General features: G+C 31.3%; 1 long non-coding RNA gene across 1 annotated transcript; it reads right to left on the bottom strand.

Moving 5' to 3' along the window:
* Nucleotides 1-10,673: 10,673 nt before the first annotated feature.
* On the bottom strand, nt 10,674-11,471 carry LOC126978270 (uncharacterized). The gene is made up of 2 exons (XR_007732567.1): nt 11,236-11,471; nt 10,674-11,154 (listed from the first exon to the last, which is right to left on the bottom strand). It is a non-coding gene; the product is annotated as an uncharacterized LOC126978270 (long non-coding RNA).
* Between the last annotated feature and the right edge of the window lie 4,229 nt (nt 11,472-15,700).

Below are 15,700 nucleotides of genomic sequence, written 5' to 3'. Positions count from 1 at the left end.
GCTATTTCTAAGTATTTCTTATTATTTGTTCATGCAATATAAGAAATCTATTTAGTAGTTTTTTCGTTTAGCCCGGACATACAGATTATATTCTTTAAAATACATAATATCTGGCTTCCGTGTTGTTTGCGGAAGCGAGTGTTCTTTAAAAATAAAATGTATAGTTTATTATTTTCATAGAACAGTCGTTCAGGATTAATTAGATAGTTGGATAAAAAAAAATTTTTCTAAAGTTTTTTTTGTTGGAAAGCCATAACTTCCAAAATTATTTATCAAATTATATGATTCAAACACCAATAGATATAACTGATAATAGAAATTTGCCGGTATTAACGAAAAAGTGAGAAATCATTGTATCTTTTAAAAAGTTTTAACTAATCATGCTAACCTTTTTTTATTACAGCTCTTATTTATTTTAAAGTTATCGCTCACCTCTTATCAATTTATCCGTGGCGAATATATGATTGGGCCATTGCCATTGTAATTTATTACAATTATAAAGGAAACAGGTCAATGCATCTTTTATTAATTTATTTATTCTTTAATAATATTAATTAGGTAATAATTAAGCTGACCTGACAGACGTTGTTCTGTATATAATAAATAAAATAATGTTTTTATATGAATTTGTCAATAATATATAATAACATCAAAAATTACTTCGTAAAATATGTCGTAATAAAATTGTTTCACAGCAGAACTGTCAAACCGTGCGTCAATAAATTCTCTGATAGAAATTATGTATGGACACATCGAAGGAAAAACAAATTTGTTGTTTTTATTTAATTTAGCAGCATTTTCCTATTTATTCACCTTTAAAACCTTCTCGGGACTTCCACAAATATATCAAGACCAAAATTAGCCAAATCGGTCCAGCCGTTCTCGAGTTTTAGCGAGACTAACGAACAGCAATTGATTTTTATATATATAGATTACTCATGTAGCGTGAAACTAACAAAAAACTTCATTGAATTCTTTCTATTCTCGAGATGTCATGTAAATGTCAATCCATACAAAATGTATGAGAAAATAAATGTTTTTATAATAATATTTTTTTTTGTGATTTTTTCGATATTTTATTACTTATTATCCTATTCCGGACTAAGAGAAACCCAAAAAATACAGATAAACAGAAAAAATGGTCTAGCCTTTCTTGATTATTTTATTGGGCGATTTTGTTTTTACATAATCCCAGAAAATGTAATACGCAAATCAACATAATTGTTAAAAAACTTTCTATGTAGTAGAGGTGATTAATGGTCTTCTTACATCAACCTGACTCGGATTTGCGTATTTATTTTCTTTGTGCAGAAATTCGATCTCTACAGATTTAATATAAGTAAGTATAGATTACGATAAAACGGTAAAATGACGCTGTAACACTACAATACTAATTGTCAAACTGCGGGCCTACCATGAACTCTTATTGCGATTCAATTGACAACCTAAAATGAACTACTTTGCTATTTCGTACCACGACGTGATTAAAGCTATCTAACTTAGGTTGACGTCAAATCAACTGATTAAATCGCAATGATGTCAATTGAATGTCAAAAATGATATCAACGGAATCGCAAACTGATTTAGTTCTTTAATTCATCCGTACCATGAGGTGTTATTTCAACCTGAACTGGATAGCTTATTTGTCAAAGTGACCGATTCGAAGAAAGTTACTACTTCCTTAGAGGAAAGTGAATCGAGTTGTTAATAACTTTTAAAAAATAGTGAAAACATAGAAAATAAAAATTTATTGATGAAAGATGAGATGAGAATGCTTTATTGGACTTTTTTGTAAAACAAAATACTGAAAATAAATACCAAAATTGAAAATACTAATATGAATACGAATTAAAAAAAATGTACTCTGTGGTCCTGTCAAATCAAACATCAATAGAAATGCGTTCATAACTCGTTATTTTTACGAAAACACATAAGCAAACATTTAATTTGTAATTCAAAGAACTATATTTATTTATATTACTATTATTTAATAAGTATAAAAAAAAGGCTTAATGTCGCAATTGCGCAATTTTAAAATGTATTTTTAGTATTTTCTACGCAAAAAAACCGCTAAAATCATATCATTTTAGGTTTCGAAACGGTTTCGTTCATTCTTCATAAGCGATCCAAACGCCATTCAGTAAAAGGCACTTCATGGTACGAATTTAAGTGATTCAGTTTGGTTACCTAAACTGAACTGCATCGGATTCGCATCGCTTATTAAAAGTTGATGGTAGGCCCTCTGGTCTGATAATATCGTGCCTAGTTTTGATAAAAACATACATTTATGTCGTGGAATCCGTTTAGTAACTATATAATTGACGACCTGTATAGCCGAGTGGTTAGCGATCCTACCTACTAAGCTAGAGGTCCGAAACCCGGTAGGTGCGAGCATTTATATGATGAATATGGATGTTTGTTTCCGAGTCATGGATGTTTAAATGTATTTATGTATGTTATATGAATTTATGTATGTTTAAGTAAGTATATTGTATTAAATATATCATTGTCTTGTAACCAATAACACAGGCTATATATATGCTTAACTCGGGGCAACATAATTTGTGCAAAAAGTGTGTCAATATTATTATAATAAAAAAATTATAATCGTGGAATGTGGTGCGATAAATAAGAAAACCGGGTTTTCTAGCCATTGCTTTCCCAGAAACAATTTTTTTTTAATATTTTTACAGTGACTTTACGGGCAAATTTACGCAAATGTTGATGAGTTATCCCTTAATACTTATTAATGATAAATGTGACCATTTGATTCTCGTCTTATTTTCAAAATGTAGGTTTTCTATCCTTTGATGGGTTTTCATACGTTGCGTCTAATTTAAGTCGATCTCTAATTCTAGATTTAGTGATATTAAAGTTTATAGCAGCTGTCTTTATTTTCGTTCCGTTTCGTATAGCCTCTTGTGCAGACTTCATATATATTTTCTGGATTCCATTACTTTTTTTCTCAGGAAAGATTTATCCATCTGATACGAAAATACATTTTATTCAATTAAACAAAAAATCACACTACTATAAAGTATATAGTCAATAACAAGTCAATACAGAAAAAACATATATTTCATAATTCACAATTTCGCGCCCTTGTCTGGTAACACCACGCGTTTGGCGTGAACGTTATCAAACATGATCATTTGATTTAAAAACCCTAAAATAATACACAAAAGTTAATTGTATGTTTTAACATCATACTGACATTACGAGTACAATATGTTAGCAATCAAAATGAATGGATTCTCTTATCTGAAAATGCCCACAAAACTTAAGCAGGCAGAATAAAAACTTCAACTTTTTTGTTGGAGAGGACGAAAATATATTTATGTATTAAAGACCCCGAAACGGGGCCTATATGTCGGGCTAGGGTGTAAACACTCCCTACCGACAAAAAATTTCCTCTTTGCTGATAGCCCTAAAAGCTTTTTCAGCGAAGCCGAGCGGGGACCTTGAAGGCTGAAAATGTAGCTTTCAGGCGCGGGGCGTCTCGGAAGAGGACTTGAACCTCGGACCGACTGCTTGCTGGGCTGCATGGAGAGGAGATCACTAACGATCTGATATATCTGTTAGTCCTATGGACTCTAGGTTTGAAGAGACTTCGCACTCGCCAGTGCGGTGATGTTTATATGTTGTGTGTGTGTGTGTGTTTGTGATTGTATGTATGTGTGTATAGGACCCAACATGGAACCACTCATGATTTAATTAATTTACTAAGGTAAATTGAATTAAGATTCACGATTTAATTTTGTCGATCGTACATAGGTACGACAACTATAGTTGAAAACTATAGAACGATCGTATTTATGAAGAAGAATGAAAAAAAAATCTTTTCCCTTTTTTATACGTATAGGTTGGTACCTAATATACGTACGGAGCCCTGCGTTTGCGAATCCGACTGGCACTTGTCAGGTTTTTATTGTACATTTTACAAGTTTACAACCATTGTATCGTTGGACGTCCATGTCGCCCTGCGGTCCGACCCCCGCCCGCTCGGACCCGTTGTGAATGTCAAACGGCGAAGCTAAGTCACCAGTGATCACAGCCTGAAGGCCGTCAGAGATCGTACCAGGGCCGTAATATTATTATCATCGTCATAAATCAAAATTATCGTATCCATCATTATAACAACTATAAGACATTAAAAAATCATATGCAATTTGACAATAATGGAAATAATGTTGTGGTATTATCCATCGACGCTATCGATATCGGTCGCTGATTGTCAGGAAGTATCAACCAATGAAATGAATGCGCAGCAGCATGTGTTCATGTGTGCATGTTCATTGCACACATGAACACATAAGTGAGAGAAGAGCCAATAGATGACGCTGACAGCAAAAATCAGCTGTAATTGTTATTGGTTTTGCATAATAATGGAAATTATTATATATTGCATAATCATATATTACATTATATGGAAGTACATATTCATATATTTCAAATATATTATTTAAGCTACAAATTACAACTCCCATAACTTATTACCTATTCAAGATCAAGAAAAACCTTTATCATGAAAGTAGACAACAATAATAATATATACTGAAGTTAATATGAAAAAAAAAAATATTATAAGATAATAAAGACTTTCCTGACTGGGAATCGAACCCGAGCCCTCTGGAACGGCGCCGGCACACAACATTTACAGTTGCAGCTGATAACTTATGCAATCTTGATGCTCGGTACACGCTATTTGCACAATTTACAAGGCGCGTGCCATGTGACTATTTTGCAATATATATACAGTCAAAACAAAATAAGGGCCACTTGATTTTTTTGACCTCGTGAGCAATAATTTATTTTTTATGCATTCTCAAGTAGCTGATTATTTATCGTGGTGTTACCTTATTCGTTAGCACATATTTTTTGAATATTCCACCTGCATAATTGTTTAAAGTGGGTAGTTTATGATATTTTATTGGAACCACTTGATTATACACGATTTTTAGATGAATTTCAACTCAGTCAAATTGACGATTCTGTCAAGAGCACTGTAAGTTTTGTTTAACTAGTGGCTGAATTAACATTTTAAAAAAGTTGTGCCGAGATATCGACGTCATATGGAGTTGCCATCTGTAACTAGGGCTGTAACGTTGCAGCTGGGTTTTATCTAAAAACAGACTTTGTCTACTTACAAATACGGTAACAATTACCATTGTATTTTCCTGTCAGCCACCTAGTGTTATTTATGAAAATTATTTTATTTTGCAATAAGAAGTGTTGTGGCTACTGAAAGTTAGTTTCCTAAACTTTATTAGGTGGCGTTGAACCACAGATATCGCGTATCTTAGTTCAAATTAAAAACAAATCTCTTCGCCTTCTGTCTTCAACTAATGAATAATATATAAATGACATGATGAGAGCACACACATGCACATATTGAATTTTGAAAGAAACCATTCCAAAATTTATTACATTTCGTTATAGCTTTAAGTACAGTATGGGACAAAGGCGGTTACTTAGATGTTTATTCAAATAAAGAGTGTGTGTACTTATGTACACGCGTTAGAAGTTATACTTCTTTGGCGTATGGAAAAATAAATGAAATTATAACAAATAGTTAAGATCAAAGATAGTATAAACACTCAGCATTTAAGGTTAATATAAACAAGTATAGATTTTTTTTTAATTTATACATAAAATTTGTTACTAAGAAGATGCAGAAGATAATATAAAAGTAGCCCCAAAATACTTTTGGAGCTTCATAAAATCAAAAATTTCTTCGAATGACGTGCCGAACTACATGTTATACAATGGTAATGTATCCACTGACGGTGAAACCATTTGCAATTATTTTAATGAATATTTTCACTCCGTTTTCGTACCAGTGAATAACTCGTTTAGTGCAACTATCCCATCCAATGTTGGTTATCACGTAGACTCTCCCGTAAATGTGTCTGATGTCTATATTACCTTAGAATCCATTCAAAAACACCTAAAACATGTTGATATAACAAAAAGCGCGGGTGCTGACGGAATACATCCTCTCTTTATATCTAAGGCAACCAAATACACTAAAAATTCTTTACTACGCTTTCATCCGCAGTATCCTCGAGTTTGCTTGCGTTATTTGGAACCCTCAGTACGAGGTTCATATCGCTCGTATTGAAGGTATACAAAATAAGTTCTTAAGATCATTGGAATGCCGGACTGGGCATATTTTTATCGATTATGCCACTGCGTTACAAAGGCACAGAATATCCCCACTAATTAACAGAAGAAATTATGTCGATTAAATTTTTCTATTTAAAATTATTAACAGTAAGCTTGACTCAGCATCCTTGTTAAATCTAATTAAATTTATAACACCGCGAATCTCCTCTCGTTCTAAGATTACATTTTATGTATCACCTTATAAAAGCAATTATGCAGGAAATACATTTGTGAGGCGCTCTTGTAGTTTGTACAATAAACATCTTACTGAAATTGATTATTTTCATTAAATATACAAAAATATAAGAAAATAGTAGGTGATATTATACTCAATTTAAAAAATTAATAACTCTTAATAATAAAATCATTGTTGTTATGTCCTGTTCTTAACTATACTCTTATAACTGTTTCAATTTTCGTTTTGTACATTGTAATTTTGTAGTTTTTACTTTTGGTTTAAAATATCTATGTTGTTTGTTGTTTTTTGTTTTGCATTATTGTCCATTGTAAACATAATTAGTATTTAATTTATGGAACTGCTTTGTCTTCTAGCATATGTATATTTGTAACTATTATAAAAGAATGTTTTGTTGCTGAATAAATAAATAAAGAAATATACCAGAAATAAAACAAAACTAAAAAAAAAATTGTTTAGACAATAATGTAATAATTTTTAATTAACAATGTAAATAAATTATACATACCGACAATTAACCTCAAATCTATAAATGCACTCAAAACAGTTTATTTAAATCAGTTTTATCACTAATATTCAATATATATAGATATACTTATAAATTATTAGTAAATACTATCACCGTCGTATATGAAATTGATTTAATAAAAACACCAAAATAATATTTATATATTCACACTGTTTAATTGTACTGTTACGAAACACGTGTTCTAAATATAAAAATACTAGAATATACAACTTGAACATAGTTATCGATTTACATGCCACCAAGAACTAACTTCACGATGTAGAATTCAGGTGTCGGTGTGCGCGCGCATCGTAAAAATTCACTCTCATCATTTTTCTCCATCGCGCCAAATTTGATTTGATTTGATTTGTTTTGATGTAGTTACTATAATCTACACTCTTTTGAGGCTAGCCTACACAAGTCGTTTGAGTATTTTGTTGGATTTTGATATTTATACACTAAGCACTGAGACAAAAATTTGTATGGCAATTTATTAGTAATTTGTGCAACTACGATTTAAGTAAAAACTAAGTAACCACAATCTATGCAAATAAATAAATTTCATTTCATTTACATTGGCTATATATAAATACACTTTAAAATTCTTTAGCTGTAAATATGAAAAGAGTAAGTAAACATATTTTACTTGCCATTTCTCCTTAGGGCTCTACATTTACCAAGTGTTGGTAAACGGCAAAAATATATTAAATATGTAAAATATACCACGAGGCGTACTAGCATCACAATACATTGCCTATAATTTGCGCGATCACATATTCTAAATTTATACCAGTCATAATCAAAACCGGTCAAGCCCATATTTGAGTTATAAAAGTCACAGACAAAAACTAATAATAATTAAAAAAATACTGTAGGTTCGCGTCGGTGAGTAGTACAATTAGTAGTTATCATAGAATTAAAAAAATGTGTACAGACAGAGCCTACAAACATTTAATGATATGAATATATTATTTAGAGAGAATGGTACATATTATCTACTACCTATTAATCTGCCTAATATTATTTCATTGTTATTTTTGTTATTGGCACAACTCGTATCAGTCATTTGGGCGGAAAAAATTAAACTGGCTAAATTGACGTCCGCTTTTTGTAGTAATAAAATAATAGTATTCATCTTTTCGTCCTCCAGTATCTTTTGATACATCTTAATAGGTACATAATACAAGGAAAAATAATTATGTGTTGTTCTCAATGTCTCTACTGAGATCTGAGTACAAACTGACGCAAATCGCGCGGAATTTTTACCGCAGTGCGTGCTAGTTGAAATTAACTCCGCGGTTATTTTAAACCGTAAAAAAAACTCGCGCGGATTTTTATTCGCAATGCGTGCTAGGCCTTAATATCTATAATTTTTGTGTAATTAATACGCTTTTATTAGATTCTGCCGTATGTCTGCTTGTAACCGACTCCATTGGACTTGATTTGTTTAGTACCTGTTCAAAGACAATCGTTCTTGAGGAGTTAACTCCAGTCGTGCGCCGGAGCTGACACACACGCTTTTTTTTCAATATGGACTGGGATCAACTTAATAAAGTGCATCAACTGATAAAGCTTAGGTATAGTAACAGCTATTAAAAGAGGTCCATGAGCAATGGATAAACCAGTGAGTGCAGATGGTGTGGGGTGCTACTTGCCTGACAAAGTACAGCATTTAAAAAACTCTACTAAGTGCTTTAAAAATTTTGATACTAAACTACTTACTACTCCCATAAAATACTAGCCTAATCCAAATGAATTTAATGAGTTCTTAATATTGTAAAGTTATTTTTTCTAATGAGAAAAGTCTAAAGATTCTTTACACATTCCATCCATTCTGTATGTTTAAAGGATTAAAATATGACATAGAAAACAAATAAGCACTCACAAACCCTTCCAGCTGAAAGCCAGCACCGTTCGTCACTTAATTAGAATACCCTTGCCGCCTAGGGCCATGCTCTGCAACCGCTATCTGCAAAAGTCGGAAATGATATCGCTATCTTCCTGTTTTGTGCACCGTCTACAGAATCACCAAATATTGAAAGCTAACCAGGAATTATATATGACAACAGAAAGTCTTTGCTAAATATTCATAATTGAAAATCGGGTTTACTATTTTTCTACGGATAACACAGAAACCTAAGTACCTCAGCCGGGCTAAGATGCGCACCACGAGTAAATTATCTCTCCGCATTTTCTCGTCTTATCTCGACATATCTACTGATGCTAACACAGTTGCTTAATTATTTCGTCTCGTTACGTCAAGAGTAGAGATAAAAGTAATTTTGACATACCTATCTGTGGTATTTTTCTCTACGAACCCTAACATGACGACGTTATTTTATCGAATTTTGACAATTAAAGTAGAGTGATTTGTCGTCCTACAAATGTGGACGAGATCGTTTGTCGAGAATATTTTCAAGTAATTGAGAGAAAAACAAATTTTAAAATTAATTTTATAAGTTGTATTCATTTTGTAAGGAATAGTAATTCAATTCAATTATCAAGAAGAGTGATATACTTCTTTTTGATTTCAATTCAATGAAATAATAAATAAATAAAAAAATAAGGAGATAACTAAGATTTCCTTATCATAACAATATTTTATCCGTATACGAAGAGAGGCGCGTAAATTTCAACGTAAACGAATAATATGCATGTATTTTATGCGATGAAGAAAACCAGTCTTTGCTCTAGAAGTAGTGGAGAAACATGCCAAAGAAGCCTAAGATATTGAGTGGCCTGCCTGTCCACCTTAAGAGTCAGTATCAGATGATGATAATCCTGTTTTGATAAATAAACACTTTTCGTTGTTGTGTCCTTCCGTAGGAACGGAATGATATGCTTTAAAATTTACCAATATACATACTATAGGTACTGTGCTCTATTCAATTTCTTGCCAATGGAGGGTTTTTGTTTCTTTCATTATATAGTTTTGTGCCTCTACCACCAGAATAATCAATAAATAAGTTCAATAATTTCAAATTCTTTTCAAAAATTACTATTTTAGCTTACCTACCGCCGTGATATTAGCAAGTGAAGCACCTTTATGTTAGTGTATGTGTGGTTACGGGGGGTACCAGTTACACAATTTTTTCTCCCTTAACTAATCATATATCCACAAATACTTTTATAGTATTGTTTTTACACTTTTTCACAAAGCATGACGGCATTTTTACAATATTTTATTGCGACGCAAACTGATCTGTCACAGACAAAGCAAATCTCATAATGGCGGCCGATCGGCTTGTATTAGCGTAAGTGTGTGCGTGAGGCTATGTATTTACACGTTTACCGGCTTGTTTTGGTGTTAGCAAATTGGATGATATTTATACAATTATTTCATTCATACAGTAAATATTGAATAAATATGCGTATAATAATCTTATATCTTTAAATGAGCAATTCTTGTATATATATATATATATAATTGGAATCTCGGAATCGGCTCCAACGATTTTCATAAAATTTAGTATATAGGGGGTTTCGGGGGCGATAAATCGATCAAGCTAGGTTTTAATTTAAAAAAATGTAGTTTTATCCGTATTTTAATGAGAAACAGCTACAATAATATTCGAATACAAAAATAAATTTCGCCACTCTATACAAGATTATAATAGCTCAGATGGGACATTGGGTGATCCGGGAAGCAGAAGACCCTGGTTCGAATCCAGATGTCCAATTAGTTTTTTTTTTGTTCAAGTTTTGTACATTCTTAAAAATCCGAGCAAGGCTCGGTCGTCCGGATATTAATATATTATATGAGTTCTCATAATTATAGGTTTTCAAAATAAAATTAATACACCATTGTTATTATTTTCTTTTATTCATAATACATTCCCTGAAATTACATAATATCAAATATATGAAAATCATTTTAGATTCTAAAGGCATAAAACTGACTAGCTCTGAGGTGAGTTTTATTTCGCCACCAGAAAAGCCAAGTACCTTACTGCAACAATATTTCATATCATGAGTCAATTAAAATAGTGTATTTTTTGATGAAAAAATAAAAAAAAAGATATTTCAGTAGAAAACACATGTTTGGGTTTATTTAGCTGACACTATATTTATTTCGACCTTATGAGAAATATCTTTTTTCACTAATAGGTAGAATATCTTCTTCATTCAGAGAGGAAACTGATGACTGGCCTTGAAATAAATGTTTCCGGACGTTGGAGTTAACAATCCCATTGATCTATCTCCTGCTAGTTTCGTAAATTTTTTTATTCCAAGAAGATACAGATGGAACTGCAATTTTATTCACGTTTGTGTTGATGTTCCACAACTGAAAAATAAAGGAGAACTTAGTATTTGGATCGTTACGCTCTGTGTCCAAAATGTATATATTTATTTAAAACTGAAGTACCTGTGCATCTGCTTTGATGTTCATAGTCACTTTCAATGAAATATTCGCTACATAACCTCGAATATTTTGTCGGCGCAAATTTCGAACGACATAGCGCTTTTAGTAAAGGTTTTTTAATTTTTAAAAAACGCTCCACTACAATGAGGAACAGCATAACGTTAACGAGTAATTTCACTATAAATTCAAGAACATAAAAATCTGCTTTGTTATGATAACATTAACAAGCCATTATTGACAGTTGCCGGCCCCGAAGTAAAAGTACTCTGTGGTCAGAGTCTATTTCAGTAACAAATGTCAGTTTAATAGTTATAGATAAAAAATAGAATGAACGAAATCGGTGTTGCTACGTTAGAATACCATTTATTCTTCATTCATCCTTGTTATACGGCAACATCGGTTTACACGACAAGGCCAAGTCTTCGATGAGAATTTTGTCAGTCGTAGTGTGCATGTTATGGTAAATGTCGATGTCGACAACTTTCGTCTCTCGCGTCGCGACATATGTCGCGTTGCGCATCTTAGCCCGGCAGGGCATATTTTATTTAACCCTTTATCGTGATTAAAACTGTAATTATTGCGAAATACTTGTCACATAAAATATAAAAATTTGCCTCAAAATGGCGTTGGGTTCAGAATACAACGATTGACGATAGCTTTTTGTTTCAGAAGGCGCTAAGTCAATGTTTTTTTCTATCACTTCTATAGCTCATTAAATCCACAAGTACCCTTATTTTAAGAGACAGCTATGTAATTTCTTTATTGTCTTGAAATAGGAAAATAATTTTGAGACTTCCGAGATTGGTTCAAACTAAAAAGTATTACAGTTTTCCACAGACCAAACACAAAACATGACTGTTGACAGTGGCTCATCAAACTTAGCCCCCCAAAAAAATTTTTTTTTCTATTTTTGAATTTTCAATATTGCATATCGTTAGTTCGTAGTTTGTTCTTAATTGTTCGCTATAAATAATTGTTTGTTCTTTTGTTGTTTATTTAAAAACAATTAATTAAAAACATACCCTTTAGTTAGCCCCCGCAATCAAAGTTATTAATATTTTTCTCTCAATATTAGTTTGTAAATTTATTGACGTTTGTTCTTTAATAATTTATGTTTGTTCTAACATTTAATTGCTTTTTTTTGTTTAATTAATAATTTTTAATTACCTTAATACAAATTTGCAAGAACTTGCATTGCGCATGCGTCGCCTTTGCGTTCAAGGCGGTCAAATTACTTCTCACATTTTTGTGAGATTGTGTTTGACTGTAAATTTAAATAAATATATTATATATTATTATCTATATATATTATATAATGATTTTTATTGATGAAACTCTTCAGTGGTTTAACTGAATTTGGAGTATGTGAAAAAAATAAAAAATATAGTTTTTGTTTCCTTGGGAACACGTGGTTCTACAATTTTTTAATTAAAACTTTTAGGTTAGTTTTAATTTACTGTAAGTAAAACAAAAAAAAAATAATTTTCAATCAAATATTATCTTTACTATAATTGTATTAGAAGTGTGGAAACAACTCTATTCACTAGTAAGTCAGTATATACCTTTACTTGTGTTTAAATGTTTAAAAATCATAATAATAGTTCCACAATTCTTTGAACAACGATAATTAACATCTACGACAAGATAGTTGAATTATAAAGTTAATCATTATTTATTACTTTTTTTCAGTGGGAGATATTGATTGGAAACGATTCAGATTTTTTTTTAAATAATAACGATGTTTCGATCGTTAACTACAATGTCATACATCAATCGAGTGAAAATGATGATAAGCCAGAATGTATCTTGGCACCGATTAAAACTAAGGAATGTAATTTTGCTAATTGCGATAAAAACATCAAAAGAAGAAAATTTTTTTGAATATTGGAAGGGGAATGGATTATGACTGGACATCAGATTATGCGATGGATGTATCGGGTAACATTGCACACATTAACAATTTCTTATCGCATTTTCGATTGACCGATACTTCACGAAGCTGTTTCTTTTTCGTATTTTCTGGATTTTTCTCAATAATTCGAGTTATTGCTTATTTAAAAAGACCGCCTTAAACGCTTAACTTTGATTGCAGGGGCTAACTAAAGGGTATGTTTTTAATTAATTGTTTTTAAATAAACAACAAAAGAACAAACAATTATTTATAGCGAACAATATTTTTTCACAACTTAAGTTAGAATTAAGAAGTGATTTATAAAAAATTACACTTGTAGATTTTTAAATTTTTTACACATGAAATATTTTTTCAATTTTTTTGGCAGCTGTCTATAATATATACACTACACTTGTAGATTTTTTAATTTTTTACACGAAATTTTTATAAATCACTTCTTAATTCTAACTTAAGTTGTGATTATATATATATATATATATATATATAATATAATAATCAGGTCTGTACGTAAGGTACTATTACCTTGTAGTTTATTAACGACGTATAATTCTTACAAACAATTATTATTGGTGTTTCAAAGTTAACCTCTTGGAAACTTTTTTTTATATTGAATCGAACAAAAAATTTAATCGAATTTGAATTCATAAAAATCAATTTATTTAACAAGAAAATCAATGTTTTTTGTAATTTCCCGCTAAGAAAATTGAAAAATACACTCAAAATATTGTTGGCTGATAATAATTTATCCAAGAATTTTATATACAAGATTTGTATTAGTTAAAATTCATAATAATTATTTTTATCTTATCAATCACAATTGTTTATAACGATATACTTGTAAAAATATATCCTGTAACTTCAATTTAATGACTGTGCTTGTAATTATAATTTTCAAAAAGACCGCGCTAAAAGTCTAAACGTAAAGTTGACGCAGGCGTAGTGCAAGTATTTAGAATACAAATATTCAAGTAATTAAAAATAATTAATTAATTAAAAATTAAAAATGTCAAATGGGAACAAACGTTTGTTATACATGAACAATCATAAACAGAGGTTTATTGACCTGTATTGCTAAAAAAATATTAAAAAATGGGATAGGGGGGGCTAACTTAAGGGCACATTTTTAATAATTTTTTTTTTAATAAATAAATCGAGAATAGACAAATGTTTATAGAGAACAATCAAGAACAAATGGCGAACTAACGATGTAATAAAAAAAATAAAAAATAAATCTGGGGGGCTAACTTTCGTGAGCTGTTGACAGTACTCAAAATTATTTATTGATATGCATAGCGCTATCTATGTTCTTAACTGTAAGTTGTCTGTATCACCAAAGAATATGTATCACTGCAATGCGAGTAAGACAATCGATTTACTATAATTATTATTCAAGTGGTAGGTATGTAAAAGCCCAAAATACTAATATAGAAAATATCATCATAATATAATCTCATTCAATACAATAGAATGACAGAAACTAGCGGTCTTCAGTTGCGGGCGCGCAATCGCGCAATCTTTTCCATGGATTTACCTCGATCTGGCCGGCCTAGAACGTCGAGGGACCCCGAAAACGTGGAGCGAGTAAAATCGTCTTTTCGTGACCAACCTGGACTTTAACTCGAAAGCGGTCTGCTGTCCTTAACGTGCCAAGATAATGATGTATTAAGCCGCATTCTCAAGAAAGATTTAAGTCCACATTCCTATAAAATCCAAATGGGCATGTTAATAGACAAAATTGTCATTATTGCAGTGACACTATGTCATGGTGATCAAAAACCCCTGCATTCCAGCCAACCAACCCAGTAACTCTTGACGAATTAAGGGATCGTTGGATTTCTGTGCGAATGCACAGAAATCCAAAACATCTAAACAGAAACATGTAAAGCTGTTATCAAAAATTTCCGCTCTAGATTGCAGCAATGCCACAATAATGAAGGATTGCATATGCATGATGTGATTTTTAAGAAATAAATTCCCTTTTGTTTACTATCGAAAACAATAAACAATTTTGATCTACTGTAATTAGTTTTTTTTAAATCATCATTCCAATTATAAACAGACTTTTCGTCCAACCTGTATTTTGGTTTGAGCTGATGGTCTTGTTACCAATGCTCTAAGTAAATAAAACCAAAACTAATAAGGTACAAATTTGGACTATTTAATTTTATATACCACATTTAAAATGTGAATACAATTTCTTTTTAGAATTCTAAAGTATACACAAATTTATTGAACAGAATTATACTTTTATCAACATTGCAATGGCTTGATCGAATCATTTAATGAAGCAGACATCATAAATGTTTTCGAGGAAATGAATATATTTATCAAAATGAAGATGACAACATCTTATTTTCTTATATCTTATATAGATTGCTTACTCTATGAATATTTTTTTTCAACACTGAACTTAGTTCCCACGCACTCTGTTCAATTCATGTTCCAATTATGCATCAGCACATTTCGGCATTGTGCGGCACTACGTCGCAATATGCTCTGTAATTGGAAAACTACCACTATAGTGTTCTGTGAATCTGTGCTTATACGAGTCTGTGG

Source organism: Leptidea sinapis, chromosome Z (assembly GCF_905404315.1).
Source record: "Leptidea sinapis chromosome Z, ilLepSina1.1, whole genome shotgun sequence".
NCBI lineage: Eukaryota > Metazoa > Arthropoda > Insecta > Lepidoptera > Pieridae > Leptidea > Leptidea sinapis.
The sequence above is the reverse complement of the archived record's forward strand: the minus strand, read 5'-3'. Positions and strand labels throughout refer to the sequence as shown.